This window comes from Octopus sinensis, linkage group LG9 (assembly GCF_006345805.1).
Source record: "Octopus sinensis linkage group LG9, ASM634580v1, whole genome shotgun sequence".
Taxonomy (NCBI): Eukaryota; Metazoa; Mollusca; class Cephalopoda; order Octopoda; family Octopodidae; genus Octopus; species Octopus sinensis.
Window position 1 is genome coordinate 72,435,553 of NC_043005.1, and position 18,598 is coordinate 72,454,150.

Below are 18,598 nucleotides of genomic sequence, written 5' to 3' on the forward strand. Positions count from 1 at the left end.
AACTTTGCCTTTCTTTATTTCAGGGTCAATAAAATAAGTACCAGTGGAGCACTGAGTTTGATGTAATCAATTTATCCACCTCCTCCAAAATTGCAGGCCTTGTGCCATAATTTGAAACCAATATATATATAAACTGAATGTCTGTATGTATGTTCCAAGTTGTAGGCGACAGAGTTGCCCCTTGAGTTAGTGAAATTTTGCCTAGGCTCACATTGTAATAGATTATTTAACTTTTCCTCAAATTTGTTGTTCTTTGGGGTTGCTTACAACAAAACTATTTCGTTCCACAAAAAATTTTAGACACTGAATATTTTCCTGATTAGGAAAAGGATTAATTCCAAACATTTATGTAAATTTCTACGGTATTTTGAAAACAAAAAATACCCCCAGAAATCATGAAAAAATTTGAGAGTGAAATATTATTTTAGAAATTTCTGGCGTCCCCCACAAGGTGCCTGTGTTTGATTCCTGGTAAGGGAAAACGCTGCACTTATCTGAATCTCTCCCCCTCCCCCTCTTTCTCTCTCTCACTCACTCAAATTGAATCACCTTCTGAATTGCTTTGAAACTACAACTCTGAGTGAATGAACCTTCCCAGATTTATTCCCAGCGTCTTTCCAAAGTTAATTATTTAAAATACAGTGAAACCATCTGATGTTATCTGTCTCAGCTATTAATATACTTGGGAAGGTGTTGTGCTGATTAAAAATAAAGAGTAAATAATTCCGTGATCTGAGTTTTATTTTCCCACATTGCATTACATACATACATACATATACACACATATATATATATATATATATATATATATATATATATATATATATATATATATATATATATATATATATATATATATATATATATATATATATATATATATATATATATATATATAACACATACATACATACAAAATATGGAGGCGCAATGGCCCAGTGGTTAGGGCAGCGGACTCGCGGTCGTAGGATCGCGGTTTCGATTCCCAGACTGGGCGTTGTGAGTGTTTATTGAGCGAAAACACCTAAAAGCTCCACGAGGCTCTAGCAAGGGGTGGTGATCCCTGCTGTACTCTTTCACCACTCTTTCTCCCACTCTTTCTTCTGTTGGCCTGCTCGCTTAGCCAGCGGGGTGGCGTCATTCGAAGGCTAAAACAATGCAAACGCATTGTGACCAGCGATGTGTAACTACATCTGATGGACTGGTCGGTCACGTGATCACGTGACATACAAAATATGGGGTTTTGTTCACAGGTGATCTAAACGACTAGGTATGCTGAGTAAGTGCTGTGCTGATTACCAAAGTCATAACTGAGATGGGAGTTATGGAGCCATTGTAGATTTCTGATATAGCGGATATATAATTGTTAGAGGACAGCAAGTGTTAAAGCAAGTCAAACATCTCAAGTCATATACATCATTATTATTATTGGAAAATATTTTTTCCAATTTTAATAATGAGATGTTTGCCCTGCCTTAACGTTTGTTGTCCTCTTTAACATGATTTTTTTCCATTTTATACACTACAACAATGTCCAGTTTCCGATGTTTGGTCAGGTGATCGCACTGGATCATTGCATCCCACAGGATTTTGCAATTCTAACTCTCGGTGCCTCCCTCTGAGGTTTGCTCATACCATGGGTAAGGTTCAGCGAGCTGGCAGAAACGTTAGCACGCTGGGCGAAATGCATAGTCCTATTTCGTGTGCCGTTACGTTCTGAGTTCAAATTCTGCCGAGGTCGACTTTGCATTTCATCCTTTCGGGGTCGATTAAATGAGTACCAGTTACGCACTGGGGTCGATGCAATCGACTTAATCCGCTTGTCTGTCCTTGTTTGTCCTCTCTGTGTTTGGCCCCTTGTGGGTAGTAAAGAAATAGGTAAGGTTCAGAGGTCCCAGACACCATCATTTTTTAGGGTGGAAAATAAAATCTATTTTGAGAAAAGTTTTAAATTAGTTCGTATCTTGACCTGCCATCTGGAAGGTGTCAAATAGGAGGCCTACAGAATTCCTATAGCATCGTAGAAAGAGCAAGATATTGAGTTGACAGCCAGAGGGAGACAGTGACAGAGAGATGAAAGATAGAACCATCATGTAGTCTCCAACTAGCATTACCTGCAAGCTATTTCTAGTGGGATGGTGATGGCATTGGCGGCAGCAGTGGTAAAAGTGGTAAAGGAAATGTATGTGTTCTGCCACCAGGATGTAAATGCTGTCACATGTGTATGTTTGTCCCCAGGCAAATCATTATTATCATTGTTGTTATTATTATTAGTAGAAGTAGTGCAATCAGGAAGCAAAAGAAGCATCACACCCTTATGATTATTATTATTATCATTATTATTATTATTATTATTATTATTATTATCATTATTATTATCATTATTGTTATTATTATTATTGTGGAGGTGCAATGGTCCAGTGGTTAGGGCAGCGGACTCGAGGTCGGAGGATCGCGATTTCGATTCCCAGACCAAGGCGTTGTGTGTGTTTATTGAGCAAAAACACCTAAAAGCTCCACGAGGCTCCGGCAGGGGGGGTGGTGGCGACCCCTGTTGTACTCTTTTGCCACAACTTTCTCTCACTCTCCCTTCCTGTTTCTTGAGTAATGCTGCAATGGACTGGTGTCCCGTCCAGATGGGGGGGACACATACACCACAGAAACTGAGAAACCAGGCTCATGAGCCTGGCTATGCTTGAAAAGTACAAAAAAAGAAAAATTATTATTATTATTATCATAGCTAAATTTGAATACACACAAGAGCAGTATCACTGGGAGTATACTGCTACCGTTCCCTCATATACACACTTACTTAATCACATGTCCCAATGTCAGGTACTTTTAAATCTGTAGATATGATTTCCACACATCATTATCAATTCAAACTAACATGTTCTATCAGAACAAATTGATCGATGGATGGTTTCTTTCATTTATACCTACATGAGATCTGTCATCTCTCATCCAAAATATTCATATTCATTAAATCTCTCACAATATGTAGTCTACAAAGGATCATCTTCATCAGTCGTTCTCAACCAAGATCCATCTGGTCCTTAGGGATCCATATAAGATTTTGCTCTTCAAATTTATCTGCAATAAATTGGTTATACTGCGACAATACACAAAATATTTTAACAATATTTTCATACAATTCCTAATGATATTTGTGGAGGCACATGGCCTAGTGGTTAGAGCAGTGGACTCACAGTCGAGGGATCAGGGGTTCGAATCTCAGACTGGGCGATGTGTTGTGTTTATGAGAGAAACACCCAAGCTCCACACAGCTCCGGCAGAAGGTAATGGCGAATTTCTGCTGACTCTTTCGCCACAACTTTCTCTCACTCTTTCCTCCTGCATCTTGCAGCTCACCTGTGACAGACTGGCATCTCATCCAGGTGGGAAACCTATACGCTAAGGAAACTGGGAAACCAGCCCTTATGAGCCAGGCATGACTCGAGAAGGAACAAACAACAACAAAACCTAATGATATTTAACCCTTTAACATTTAAACCAGCCATATCCTGCCAAAATATTCAGCCTGCTTCATGTTGAAACTGGTTAAATCTAGCCTTTCACACTTACCCTACAATGCCATTCTGAAAATAAACAATTACATCATCAAAATCTCAAACCTAAAGATAATACATGATTAACTCAAAACAATGTAAATAAATAAGGATTACAGTTGACAGAGTAATCTGAATGCAAAAAGGTTAATAATAAAAATATAAGATTTTTTAAAGCATCAAATGGTTGTGAGGGTCAATCTGAGTAGAACAGGAATCAAAGAGGTTCATGGGTATAAAATGGTTGGGAACCACGGATTGATGTGGTTGCTTGCCTTGTGACAAATAGTAAGCAAAATCTCCCTCAGATTGGAAGTGTTACCATGTACATTGTTTTGTCTTGATATGAAAGATGGGCTACAGCAAATATTCTGCTCAATACCACAGATTTGCTTGTCAGTTGTTTGACCTTAAGTATTTTAAATGGTGAAGAAAGACATTCACCAGTGTAGGTCTTGATACACTTTTGGAGAAAAAAGAAAGAAGACATAAAATGTAATTGTCATTGGCTGGGAATTCCTCTGGTCATAGACCAGCATAATCAAGTCTAACTATGGATTACATATCAACAAGTACATATGGACGAAAGGAAGGAATAATGGAAGGAAGGAGCGATGGATGGAGGGAGGGAATGAATGAGGGATGGAAGAAAGAAATGATGCATGATGGAGAGAAAGAAGAAATAATGAATGGAAGGATGAACAGATGGAAGAAAGGTAGGATGGATGGAAAGAAGGAATGTGGATAGACTGAAGGGATGTAGGATGGATGGAAGGGAGGTAAGGGAACAGATGGATGGACCGAGTGATTGAGTGATCGGTCTCCTGACTATTAAGATGTTAATAACATTAACAGAAAAAGTTTACTCTACTCTTTTACTTGTTCCAGTCACTTGACTGTGGCCATGCTGGAGCACCACCTTTAGTCGAGCAAATCGACCCCAGGACTTATTCTCTGTAAGCCAAGTATTTATTCTATTGGTCCCTTTTGCCGAACCACTAAGTTACGGGGACGTAAACACACCAGCATCGGTTGTCAAGCGATGTTGGTGGGGGGGACAAACAACAAACACACAAACATACACACACACACATACATATACACATATATACATATATACAATGGGCTTTTTTTCAGCAAATCGACCCTCTGTAAGCCTAGTACTTATTTTATCGATCTCTTTTGCCGAAGGATGAAAAGCAAAGCCAACCTCAGTGGAATTTGAACTCAGTACATGAAGATTGTTGAAATACCACTCAGCATTTTACCCATCATGCCAATGATTCTATCAGCTCACCATCTTCCAATCTAATATTATAACTCAGTTTGGGAAACGGTACACTTGATGACATTCTTTCTTTAGACCTTAGAAATTTTCTTTGAAGATACGATGGGTTCCAAACATATTTAGTAATACATGTATGTATGGCTGTATAATCAACTTCCTGGATTGCTGACTGCATAGTTCTGTAGAAAAATTACTGGATGCTAAATTGAAAATAATTATCATAGATATTTAAAAAAATAATTAGAAATTCACAACATATGAAGGCTCTTCCAATACTGATGGCAACCTAGTTATTTAAAGCAATTCCTCTTGACTAATAAAATTTGCACTGTTTCGTTCATAATTAGATCCTGATGAAGTATTGGAGATAATTTCTTTTTAACTCCTTCAATCCTATAATTGCATTACCTTGTGGACAATCATTGCATTTAATTTACTTTCTATATCTGTAAATTGCAATGGTACTCTATAATAGCCACAGATAATAGCATCATTTAAATAAAATATTTTTTTTGTTTTTTGTTTTGTCGTATGTTTTATTTTTTGTTCAGAATTAATAGAAATCATGCTATGTTAGGTGCTTATGTTTTGACAGCTTTCAAATGAAATGAGAAAATAACAATAATTTTGCATAACTAGAATTATTGAACTGCAAGGAAAATTAAGCAGAAACAGTGATAGTTTTAGCTGTTCTATTTGATGTTATTTTCATTAATTCACTTAAATGTAGAGCAGGGTTGTTGTTTTTTTTTTTTTTTTGCTTTTTTTTCCATTTTTACAAAGTAGATAAAATCCACTTGTTTTAGGCATGGACACAATTAGAAATACTAAGCTGGTAGTGTAACAATGATAAAGCAAGCTTCTCTGATCATTATAGATAAGACAGAAGATGTAACAGCCAAAGGTAAACAGCAAGTAATCAACCAATCTTGAAAATATTCAATACCATGTTTTACATCTTCTCTCTCTATATATATCTATGTCTCAGTAAATATAAGAATACATCAGAAATATTGTTTTATTAGATCTGTGTGCTATTTTCAACATTTATCCCAGTATGTGATACATGTAGCTAATGGCTCCACTAATTAGACATTCAGTTTCATTTTTCTGTTTCATGTGACCTTTCAGATATTTTGGGATGCTATAAAGTTATAAAGTTGCTATATTTTAAACAATAAATAGTTAGATATCTTTCAAAAACTGGATAGTTAACCTGTCTCACAAAAATCTAATCAGCCATTCAGTGATACTATAATAGAGATAATGAATTTATTACTTAAAATTTTTCTTTTAAATTTTGGTTTATTTCTATGTATGTTACTTGTGTGGTTGAAATAAATAGTTCATCGATTGTTTCATGGCAGACAATAGAGATCTGTGAAAATATTTCTTAATGATTCTAACAGAATAACAACACACACATTTGCAAACATGCATGCACACACACACACATCCGAATAGAAACAAAACCAAATTTTGATATTTTGAATGCATTTCATAGATGTGTTTCAAGTAGATAGGTAAAGTATTCCTTATGTAATACTTCTCTGATGAGGCAATGCACTAACCATCGAAGTGGGCCAAACCATCTAAGTGGGCCACTAGAGGATAACAAAGAATCCTTTCTTAAGCAAACATAGCTTGAGATTGAAAGTGAACTCAACACTTCCATGAGAAAGAGAAGACTGTGATGGAAGCGAGGGCTATAAAAAAATATAAAGACAAACCCTAAAGCTTTCTGTAGATTTGGAAATGAATCTACTTTAGTACACTACAAGATAGGGCCACTGTTTGAAGAAAATGGCTCACAGACTGCAAACCCCAGAGGATAAGTGAAGTACTGAATGTGCAATACAAAGGCATTTTCACAACTCCAATGGGACACTTGCAAATAACTATGCTTAATGAGTTCTTCAGTAGCAAAACTCTGCACAAAGATTTGGCAACTATTGATTACATTGAAGTAGAGAAAACTGATGTAGTACGAGCAATTGATGAGATGAGCTTAAATTCAGCCACAGGTCCTGATGGATCCCCAGCAATCCACTTAAAGAAATGCAAAAGGGCTCTTGCAAGGCCAATACAGATCCTCTTTCAAAGCTTCCTTGGAAAGGGAGACTTTTCAAGACAGAAGGCAGACAATGGTAGCCAATGAAGATCTCTTCAAGAGGATTGTAATAGAGAGTGGAATGCATCAGGGATCTGTTTTGCGGCCATGGTTGATTATGGTGGCTTTTTCAAGACAAGCTGTCAGTTAGACAGCCTCACTGTTAGCCAGTGACACAAAAGTAGTACAAGCGGTCAAGAAACCTTCTGATGCTAAGCTTCTACAGAAAGACCTGGATGCCACATATAAATGGGCTGAAGAAAGCAACATACAATTTTATGCAAGTAAAATCAAGCTACCAGCTAATCAATACTCACAAGCCAAGCCACAACAACAATACTTTGGACCAAAAGGAGTGGCAATCCTGAAGTCGTGTACAGTGAGTGATCTCGGGATTGATATGAGCAACGATGCCTTGTTTCATATGCATATCACCAAGATGGGGATAACATGCAGGAAAATGGCTGGATGGATTTTGAAAGTTTTCAGAACAAGGGACCAGGAAAGTATATTAGTTCCATGAAGAACGTTTGTCCTCAACCATCTAGACTACTGTTCTCAGCTGTGGTCACCCCATATTGTGAAAATAATAGCAGAACTTGCGGCAGTACTTCATTAGGAAGATTCTGGAGGGGTTGGCACAAAACTTTGGCATCAAGAGCTATAACAGCCCCTGAATAGGATGCCATGGCATGGTTTCAAAGGACGCAGTCACCCAATCTAGTGTGAGGGCCATGTACTGCAATTATGGGGCCTACAGCTATTTAATACCTTGTCAAATATCTGAGAGATCTGCATGGAGTAAGGGTGGATGATTTCAAGAAACAACTTGACCTCCTGCTGTCCAAGGTCCCAGTTGAGCCTACACCGTAGAAAGAAGCTCAAAAGAGGGCAGCAATATTGAACTCCCACCTTCACCAAAAGTCAGTCACTTAAGAATGGTCATTAAAAAGGTGATAATACTGGTGGCACCCCAACAAGGTCACAGCCTTTGGGCTGAAGTGCATATAAAGAATATGTATATATATATTCATAGATATGGATGCATACAAAGTATCAACATTTAGTTAAATCTTTATTCTGATATTATGTGACTTTTGTCCATAAAATTCCATCCTGTCCTTGCTTTGATAATATGGTTTAAAACAACAACATAGGTGTGGAAGGTTTAACCTGACCTTGAGTTGAAAAGTTCTGGTAAATTGTATTACATCAAAGCATTCTACTTAGTTTGTCACTATAATTATTTAACATGCATTTTTGAAGCTGGCTTGTGTGTGTATGTGTTTATTTATGCATATGTGTGTGTATATATCTATATATCTATCTATCTATCTATCTATCTATATATATATATGTATATATATATATATAATATATATATATATATATATTATATATATGTATGTATGTATATGTATACACACACATACTTATCTTTGTTGTTCAGATACATACCACTGGTGACTGACTTATTTCTCTTTGCTTGCATTCATTTCCTTCATGCAAAACACACATGCGTGAACACACACATATACATACATTCATGCATATATATATATATATATTTATACATATATATATATATATATGTATAATTATATATCTATCTATCCATCCATATATATATTTGTATATATATGTATGTATATGTATCGATATATATATATATATATATATATATATATATATATATATATATATATTATATATATATATATATATGAATCATAAAGGCCTTGTCAAATTTGAGCTTATTAGGAATTCCCAAAATGTATTTGAACACCAGTATGCTACTAGGGATTACATTCCTGCTGGATTGGAAAGGCATAGTTTATTTTTATTTTTCATTTCTTTCTTTTTAAACAAAAAAGTATTAAAAAAGGGAGAGAGGAAGAAAGATAGAGAAAAAGAAAGAAAGAAAGAAAGAGAGATAGAGAAACTCTGATGAGTAAATTGAATTGTTTCTTTTCCAGAAAACTTCAAATAGCAGAAGGTTCTATTTCCCCACTTCTCCAAATGAATCAGAATTCTATAAATTACCGAATAGAACATAGGGTAGAATTCTTCATGACATATATCGATGTATGTCATGGGGAAACTGACTTTTATAACATATATATGTGTGTGTATGTATATATCTGTGTGTATATATATATATGTGTGTTTGTGTGTGTGTGTACGTGTATATATATATTATATATATGTATATATATGTATGTATATATATATATATATATATATATATATATATATATGTATATATATATATATGTGTATGTATATATGTGTATATATAATATATATATATACACACACACATATATATATATACACACACACATATATATATATATATAGACACACACACATTTAGATACTACTATATCATATAACTACATTCTCAAATGCATCTGTGTAAATTTACATGTAACTATTAGAAGCTGTGAGCGGAATATGTGCAATAGCTTGGGTTATATAGCCTTAAAATAAACTACAAGTGTCTTTGTGAAGAGGAATATTTATAACAGTGAATACATGTGTTTTTTCCTCTGTCAAGGTGAATACGTGCGTGTTTGTGTGTGCTAGAGTCTCTTCATACGCGCATGAATGCTTGGGTTAATGCTTGTATTTTTTTTTTTTGTTTTTCATGAGGAAAGGGTTTGCTTTACCGTTTTTTGATATATGTGTTTTGAGTAAATATGATGCAATGAAATACAGGGTATGATTAAAGGAGCTATGATACAGGGTCATAAATATGACACACTCCATGTCAAACCATATGTATACCATTTAGTAATGAATCATAACATAAAATATGGTCTTCTCACATGTCACACTATTCTGATATATTCACTATACAAACATATATCTGTGTAGTCGTTAATCTATCTGCTATGTGTATCACAGCATAACTAGTGACATTTATTCTGGCTTTCTGTATAGTGAGATCAAATCCTGGAGTAGGCTGAATTTGTCTTTTATCTTTTCAGAGTCAATAAAATTATTAATATTCCAGAATAGTTGTTTAGGGAATGTTAGGGGATTGGAAAAGATGCTTTTCAATATTTGTTTTGTCTATTTGCGTTTTTTTTGTTAAGACCCCTTCTTGTCACTAGCAAAAATGGTGATGGACTTGGAGAGTTTTTAAGCAAGTGCCCAAATATTTTAGATAGTCACTCTCAATGCTACAAACCAACTGACAGGAGAGAATGCAAGGGAACATTCAAGTCATCTCTCTTCAATGATTAAAAGATGTGTGACCGAGTGTGTGTGTGTGTGTGTACATGAAAATTTGAAGCTGGCATTTTATGTGGTAGCTGAAGATTGGCCAGTGCCTTTCTAGAAAAATTGGTGAACAGAACTGAAGAAGCTTGTGTGTATATGATCAATGTATTCTATAAATTTTACTATAGGCATAGGAGTGGCTGTGTGGTAAGTAGTTTGCTTACCAACCACATGGTTCTGGGTTCAGTCCCACTGCATGGCACCTTGGGCAAGTGTCTTCTACTATAGCCTTGGGGCGACAAAAGCCTTGTGAGTGGATTTGGTAGATGGAAACTGAAAGAAGCTCATTGTATATATGTATATATATATATATGTATGTGTGTGTGTGTGTGTATATGTTTGTGTGTCTGTGTTTGTCCCCCAACATCACTTGACAACCGATGCTAGTGTGCTTACGTCCCCATAACTTAGCGGTTCGGCAAAATAGACCAATAGAATAAGTACTAGCCTTACAAAGAATAAGTCCTGGAATCAATTTGCTTGACTAAAGGTAGTGCTCCAGCATGGCCACAGCCAAATGACTGAAACAAGCAAAAGAGTAAAATTGAAAGTTGTAAGCATTAGGACTTCAATTGCTATGTTGGACAGATGAGTACAAAACTCTCTTATAGGCTCACCAAGCATTTACAGTAAGGAGCTATTGCAAATCATTATACTCCACACCATTTTTTGTTAATTGTAGAGGGAACGTGTGAAAGAGATACACCCAGGAAGATATGGGACAAAGTGGTGAGAAAGGATCAAGAAATGTTGAGGTACAAAGAGGGGATGACAGGGGACCAAGACTCCTGGTGGTTTGCTGTGCTGGAAATCGCACATTAGACTGTAAAAGTATGATGGCCCTTGCATACAGGCTCATCCCTTGCAAACCCCTTTGCTGTATGCAAGAACACTCGATCACCACAATAGAATTGATATCCTAAAACCAAGGACCCATATGAACAGCACTGGTGAGGCTGCTGGTGCCATGTAAAAAGCACTGGTGCTAGTGACACCTAAATAGCACTGATGTTAGTGCCATGTATAAAGCACTGGTGTTGACGCAATGTGAAAAGCACCAAGTACACTCTATAAAGTGGTTGGCATTAGGAAGGGCACCCAGCCATAGAAACCAAACTGAAATAGAATGTGGAAGCTGGTGCAGCTTCTGTCCTAGCCAGATCTTGTTGAACCAGAAAACAGACATTAAATGTTGTAGCTGTTTGTTTGTTGAGCGAAGCGATCTCCGTCCCAGAGCTCGCAAGATCGCACCTCTGTAGTGGGAGAAGTCTGAAAAGGAGGTCCTTTGGTATTCGTAAGACCCGCAGAAGAGAAAGCAGGTCAACCCCCCAACATCGAGAGCATCGACGGATGGATGAATGCGCATCCAGGTTCAGCGGTTGCGTAGGAAGTTGGGGACAAGAAACAGGAAGAAAGAGTGAGAGAAAGTTGGAGCGAAAGAGTACAACAGGGGTCGCCACCACCCCCTTGCTGGAGCCTCGTGGAGCTTTAGGCGTGTTGTTGCTGTTCTTGGTGCTGGTTGTGGTGACGATGATGATGATGATGTTTGAGAAACAGGTTGGACAGTTCTCACATTTGGCTGCATGTTGTCTTTCATCATGCATCTCACATGCGCACACATACAGCAACTCAAAAAAAAACTCTACCATCCATCTTCTTGTCATTCATTATGTTGTTGTTGATTTTTCCTCTTAGTTTTCTTTGAGGAAACAATTTTCTTTATCCAACTTCTTCACAAGGTTGACTAGGTGCGTTTTCATAATACGCGTCTGGTAGTAGAATTGTTGTCACCATCATGACTAACAAGCCTCTGCTACACTACATTGTTCTCTCATCATTCCTACCTTTTCGGTATCGTTTACAGTTTTATACCCTTACAAAAGAGGGAGGGGAGACAAAAAAAGAGAAAGAAAATACCTGTACACTCATCAAAAATTATACCTGACATTTTTTATTTTTATATTTATTTAAAAAAGAAGATGCTTTTTTTCTCTCTTGTTTTTACATGTATGCTTTTACAGATATTTTTTTTATTAAAAGTTGTCGATTCCTATACACTTACATACATACACATACATGCACTCACACTCACATGCTCATACACATACGTGCAGCATTACACAGGCACACAGCATAACTTAATTGCATGTGCAAAGTCATCGAATTGTATGGTGTAACATTCCAATTAATGTGTTTTATCACTGCAAACATTGACATAGTATACCCAACAGTAGATTGTAATGCAACAAACAGATCAATAGGAAATACAACAAACTTTTATTGGAACACACACATAAACACAAATCCACATAAATACACACACACACATATATATATATATATATTCATACACATATATATATATTTCTGTTTGCCTGTTTATCTATTGTGTTATATATATATATATATATATATATGTATGTGTATATATGTACTTATGCATGCATGTATACAAGTGTATTTGTGTGTGCATTTGAGTGCAGATCAGTCTATACATACATACATACACACACACACACACATATATATATATATATACATACACACATATATATATTTCTGTTTGCCTGTTTGTCTATTGTTTTATATATATGTATGTATGTGTATATATGAACTTATGTATGCATGTATGTATTTATGTATTTGTGTGTGTGTTTGAGTGCAGATCAGTCTATATTATTTATCGTGGTACAATAGCGATTGCTATTTTATTCAGAGACAGACAGACAGACAGTTTTTTTTATTTAGTACCATTTTATTGTAAACAATATACTTATACTCATGGCAATTTAAAACTCTTTAGAAACGCTTGCAATTAATTGCTGTATATATAATCAACAATGAGCCCTAGATCAGTGCTTACTCTTTGGACCTTCGATCCAAAAACGTATCATTTGATTCTCAGATGCAATGTATTTAAGGGTCTACCATCCCCAGTATATCCTTTCTGTTGTTAGACAATATGATGGACTTTGATAAAGATACAGTTGCTATTTTTCACTCATTGATTTATTTACATTGTCATTAGAGAGCGTAGCTGTGTAGAAGTACATTTTTCTTTTGAATTGTGTACCCACTTCAGCAAGTTATTTGATGTTTACGTGGAAATATACACACAATCTGGGTATAAAGTAATATTCTAATTATCATGCACTCAAGTAAGTCCACAGCATAATGTTGATATTGATAGCAGAGTTAAAATGATTATCAGAAGAATTATTTGTTTTGACTGCCTATCTCAAACAATATTTTTGTTTACAATAGTGTTGGTATTAAAATCCAAGGAAACTGCTCGGAAAAACCATTATGGACATGTTATATTTGTATTTTCCTCTAGAGAAGAAAGTTATCATTACTTCAAGAAAATAGCAATGGAAAAAGGGTTTAGTTTTTACCATTAGATATGTTTTCTCCTCTCATTGAATCTGATTGCTTATTATTATTATTTTTATTATCATTATTATTATTATTATTATTATTATTATTATTATTATTATTATTATTATTATTATTATTAATGTTATTATTATTATTTATTGTTGTTGTTGTTGTTGTTTGAGCTAGAAGAATTATTAGCATGCCAAGCAGAATGCTTAGCAGCATTTTGTCTGTCTTCACACTCTGAGTTCAAATTCACTGAGGTCGACTTTGCTTTTCATCCCTTTCAGGGTCGATAAATTAAGTACCAGTGAAACACTGGGGTCGTTGTAATTGATTTACCCCCTCTCCCCAAATTTCAGGCCTTGTGGCTTTAGTAAAAAAGATTATCAATATTATTATCATCATCATCATCATAATCATCCTTATCATTATTATTATTATTATTATTATTATTATTGAGTGAGAGAGCAGTTCATGCCATCAAAGTGACACTGGGGTAGAATATACGAAGCCCAATATACCCATCATGACTACCCGTCTGATAAGGGCACACCAGGCACATGCATCACAACCATATGTGCGTGACATGGTGATTTCATGTCAAGATAAACAGCGCATGACCTTGCAGGTGGGGCCCAGTTAGAATTTTCTTCAGGTTGAGTAGCCCATCCCACTCAAACGGTCCCTGAATAAGGGTTGTTTAAGGATGTTGAAAGAACCACCCATGTTTCCAGAGGTGAATTATTCAAACCCCAAAGAATCCTTCTCAACACATGGCTATGATGCTCCCCCACTACTTCTGCTCGTGATCAGAGATGCACATATCGTCAGCCACTAAGGGACATGCTCAACTGGTTAAGGTCAAACAACTGACAAGCATATTATTATTATTATTATTATCATTATTATAATTATTATTATTATTATCATTATTATTATTATTATTATTATTATTATTATTATTAAAGGTGGCGAGCTGGCAAAATCATTAGCACACTGGGCAGAATACTTAACAGCATTTCATCCGTCTTCTCATTCTGAGTTCAAATTCTCCCAAGGTTCACTTTGTCTTTCATCCTATTAGGGTCAATGATAAAAGTACCAATTGAGTACTGGGGTTGATGTAATTGGCTATCCCACCTCACCCAGTTTTAGGTCCCGTTCTGCATTTATTTTCATTTTCATTATTATTATTATTATTATTATTATTATTATTATCATCATCATCATCATTGTGGTGAGCTGGCAGAATCATTTGTATGCCAGATAAAAGTATTCAGTGGTATTTCATCCATACTCTCTCTCTCTTTACTCTTTTACTTGTTTCAGTCATTTGACTGTGGCCATGCTAGAGCACTGCCTTTAGTCGAGCAAATCGACCCCAGTACCTATTCTTTGTAAGCATAGTGCTTATTCTATCAGTCTCTTTTATACCGAACCACTAAGTTACAGGGACGTAAACACACCAGCATCGGTTGTCAAGCGATTTTGGGGGAGAGGACAAACACAGACACACAAACATATACACACATACATATATATATACACACGATGGGCTTCTTTCAGTTTTTGTCTGCCAAATCCATTCACAAGGCTTTGGTCGGCCCGAGGCTATAGTAGAAGGCACTTACTCAAGGTGCCACGCAGTGGGACTGAACCCAGAATGTATACTCCATCCCATGCTGCTGTGGTAGGTTATACAGAGGCTAAACAGTCTGTCTACACCTGATCAAGGCTGGAGCATATATCAGCCAAAACATTGTGTTAACAACAAACTAAATGAGGACAAATATCCATCAAATGTAAATAATGTTTATAGAATTCCCCATCTCTTAAATATAGAACTCTAATACAAACATTTTGAGAGACCCTTTGTTTATTTTACTTAAAGTTACCCTTAGCTATGGCTACAACAATTCAGAGAACCAAATGAATCAGTGGTGACGTGAAATGTGAAATACCATTTCACGTAGATCCAAGATAATATTGAACTGTAGGAAAATATGAGCCATGACATTTTGGTATGTAAGTTGTATGAAATAATTAGTAATTAGTGAATAATTAATGAAGAAGAGGTTTATTGAATTATTGTGTGATCATTGATGGTCTGGAAAAACTATTAATCCATCTAGGCTTTGGTACCAAGGAAACCAACCAGATAAATCAGTGATGTTTTGTGTGTGTGTGAGTGAAAGAGAGAGAGAGAGAGAAAGAGATGAATAGAAGTATATCAAATGTTATACAGGATAAACTGGTGATATAGTGAAGCCATCTTCTCTTCAAGAGAATAAACAAATGCCTTGTGGTGATTGTGATTGATTCCAATGTGTGAGAAATGAGATAATCTTAAGAATCAAGGATTCTTCAAAATTGACTTACCTCTAATGAAAACTCAGTCTGATAATCTGGAGACAAAAATACAGCTACGGACATGCGTTTCTGCTTCAATAAGTGTTGTCAGCACAGCAGTTGTTCTACCTTGAATCTAAGAGTTGAGAGTTTTAGATATATACAAAAAGAAGAAATATTTACGGCTCAGGGCAATTTGCATAATATAAACAAAATTTACTAAGAGAAATAACTCAGAGTGACCAGTAGTATGACTATAAACAATAATAATGAATGGACTCACTGAGTTGGCTGGCTGGCTGGTTGGTTTCTTTCTGCAGTTTCCAGCTGCCAAGATCACTTGAAAGCTATTAGCTTGAAGCTATGATAAAAGATGCTTTCCACTTACCGGTACTGAAACCGGAACTCTATGCTTGCATATCAAACTTGTTAAACATACAGCTGTACTTTCATTCATTATACGAATAAAAAAACACTAAGCACAATCTATTAAGCAATATAAAAACAGAAATACTATTTTGTGATCAGAATTTATTGGTGGTTATCAAAGGATTTTGAAAATTGACTATAAATATATAATGATTGGTGAACGTAAATATTCAATACTATGCTTCAATAGCTGGAGAATCATGTCTGGGAGATAAGCTCTCTGGTGAATAGGTTTATGAACATTTTCTTATGTAACTTGATCATCTGGCTCTCAAGTGATTTGAACGTCTGTTTGTTGAAATATTTCACTTAAACAGATTTAACAGATGAAGAAGGCAATTTTATATTGTTGTTGCTTCCAGCAGCTCCTAATGTGTTCAAGAATTGGGGGATGGTATGCATTTTGTATTGAGCACTTGAAGTAGCTTTAAAAAAATGTGTTGTTTTGTTTTGTTTTGTTTTGGAAGGGTGGGGGTGGGGAGCAGTTAATAGAAATTCTCTGGTGTATTTAATTGTCTTAATGAACATATATTCATGTAAGACGACAGACCTCAGACCTTAATTTAGAATTGAAGTGTGACAGCCAAATAATTTACTTCCTGAACATGTCACTCATGGTTGGTATTTTATAGAGATTAGTTTTCTTGTATTTGATGCTTTCACCATTTTGTAAAGTTTATTTTGCTCAATGAAAAAAATATACAAGACCATTCTTATATAGCAGAATAATAAAAGGTGACGAGCTGGCAGAAACGTTAGCACGCCGGGTGAAATGTGTAGCCGTATTTCGTCTGCGGTTACGTTCTGAGTTCAAATTCCGCTGAGGTCGACTTTGCCTTTCATCCTTTCAGGGTTGATAAATTAAGTACCAGTTATGCACTGGGGTCGATATAATCTACTTAATCCGTTTGTCTGTCCTTGTTTGTCCTCTCTGTGTTTAGGCCGTTGTGGGTAGTAAAGAAATAGAAATAGGTATTTTGTCTGTCTTTATGTTCTGAGTTCAAATTCTACCCAGGTTGACTTTGCCTTTCATCCTTTTGGGGTTGATAAATTAAGTACCAGTTGTGTAATGGGGTCAATATAATAGACTGGCCCCCGTCCTAAAAATTTCCAACTTTGTGCCTAGAGTAGAAAAGAATAGTAACTGGTAGTTCTGATGGTTTCAGTGTAGTGTTACCTACCATGAAGATGCATAGCTGAGGCAGTGTGTTGTGTCTTTCAGCAAGACACTTTATTTCCTGTTTCTCCACTCAACTCAGCCAGCAAAAATGAGTTATACTTCTAAATCAAAGAGTCAGCCTTGTCACATTGAGTCATGCTAAATCTCTGTGAGAACTACATTAAGAGTACACAAGTCCGTAGAGTACTCAGCCACTTGCCTGTTAATTTCATGAGCAGGCTAAACCCTTGATTGGATCATCTGGAACCCATATCATTGTAGCTGATTGAGGGCCAGTTATTACTTATCATTACTATCATCATCATCATTAGTCTACTTTGCTACAATTGCATAGATTGGGCCTTTTCTTGCATACTTATTGAAGTCCATCATCTATCATCATTGTCAGTATTTAGTCATTACCTTCCATATATATTTCGTTTGCAAGATTCTTTATATGAGTTCGTGTGTTGAAGCATATTCTGTTGTGTCTGGGGAGAGTCATTTTCTTTTTGTGCCTTATAATTTAACACACTCACCAGTAAAATTTCCACTTATTTCTTATTTCTTATATTCCTAAAGTTTTCGTTGCGTCTCGCAACCTTTTCAATAGTCTTGAAATAAGTGGAAATCTTACCGGTGAGTATGTTAAATTATAAAGCACAAAGAGAAAATTACTCTCCCCAGACACAACAGCATATATATATATATATATAATATATATATATATATATATATATATATATATAGATAACGTACAAAAAAAAACACCTTTTATCAATTCAAAACGAAAAATTAAATTACACCATCTATATATTATATTTTGTGAAATTTGATTTAGTATTTCTGAATTGAATTTTTCCCTGTAAGTTTGGAATAATATTCCGTCATATTATTTTTATTATATATATGTATATATATATATATATATATATATATATATATATATAAATATATATATTGTTCTTGGATTTGGTTTGCAAGATTCTTTATGTGAGTTTGTGTGTTGAAGCATATTCTGTTGT

General features: G+C 35.5%; 1 protein-coding gene across 1 annotated transcript in view; it reads left to right on the forward strand.

Moving 5' to 3' along the window:
- Nucleotides 1–18,598, forward strand: part of LOC115215610 (tolloid-like protein 2) — a 441,621-nt gene that overhangs the window by 176,702 nt on the left and 246,321 nt on the right. The window lies entirely within an intron of this gene.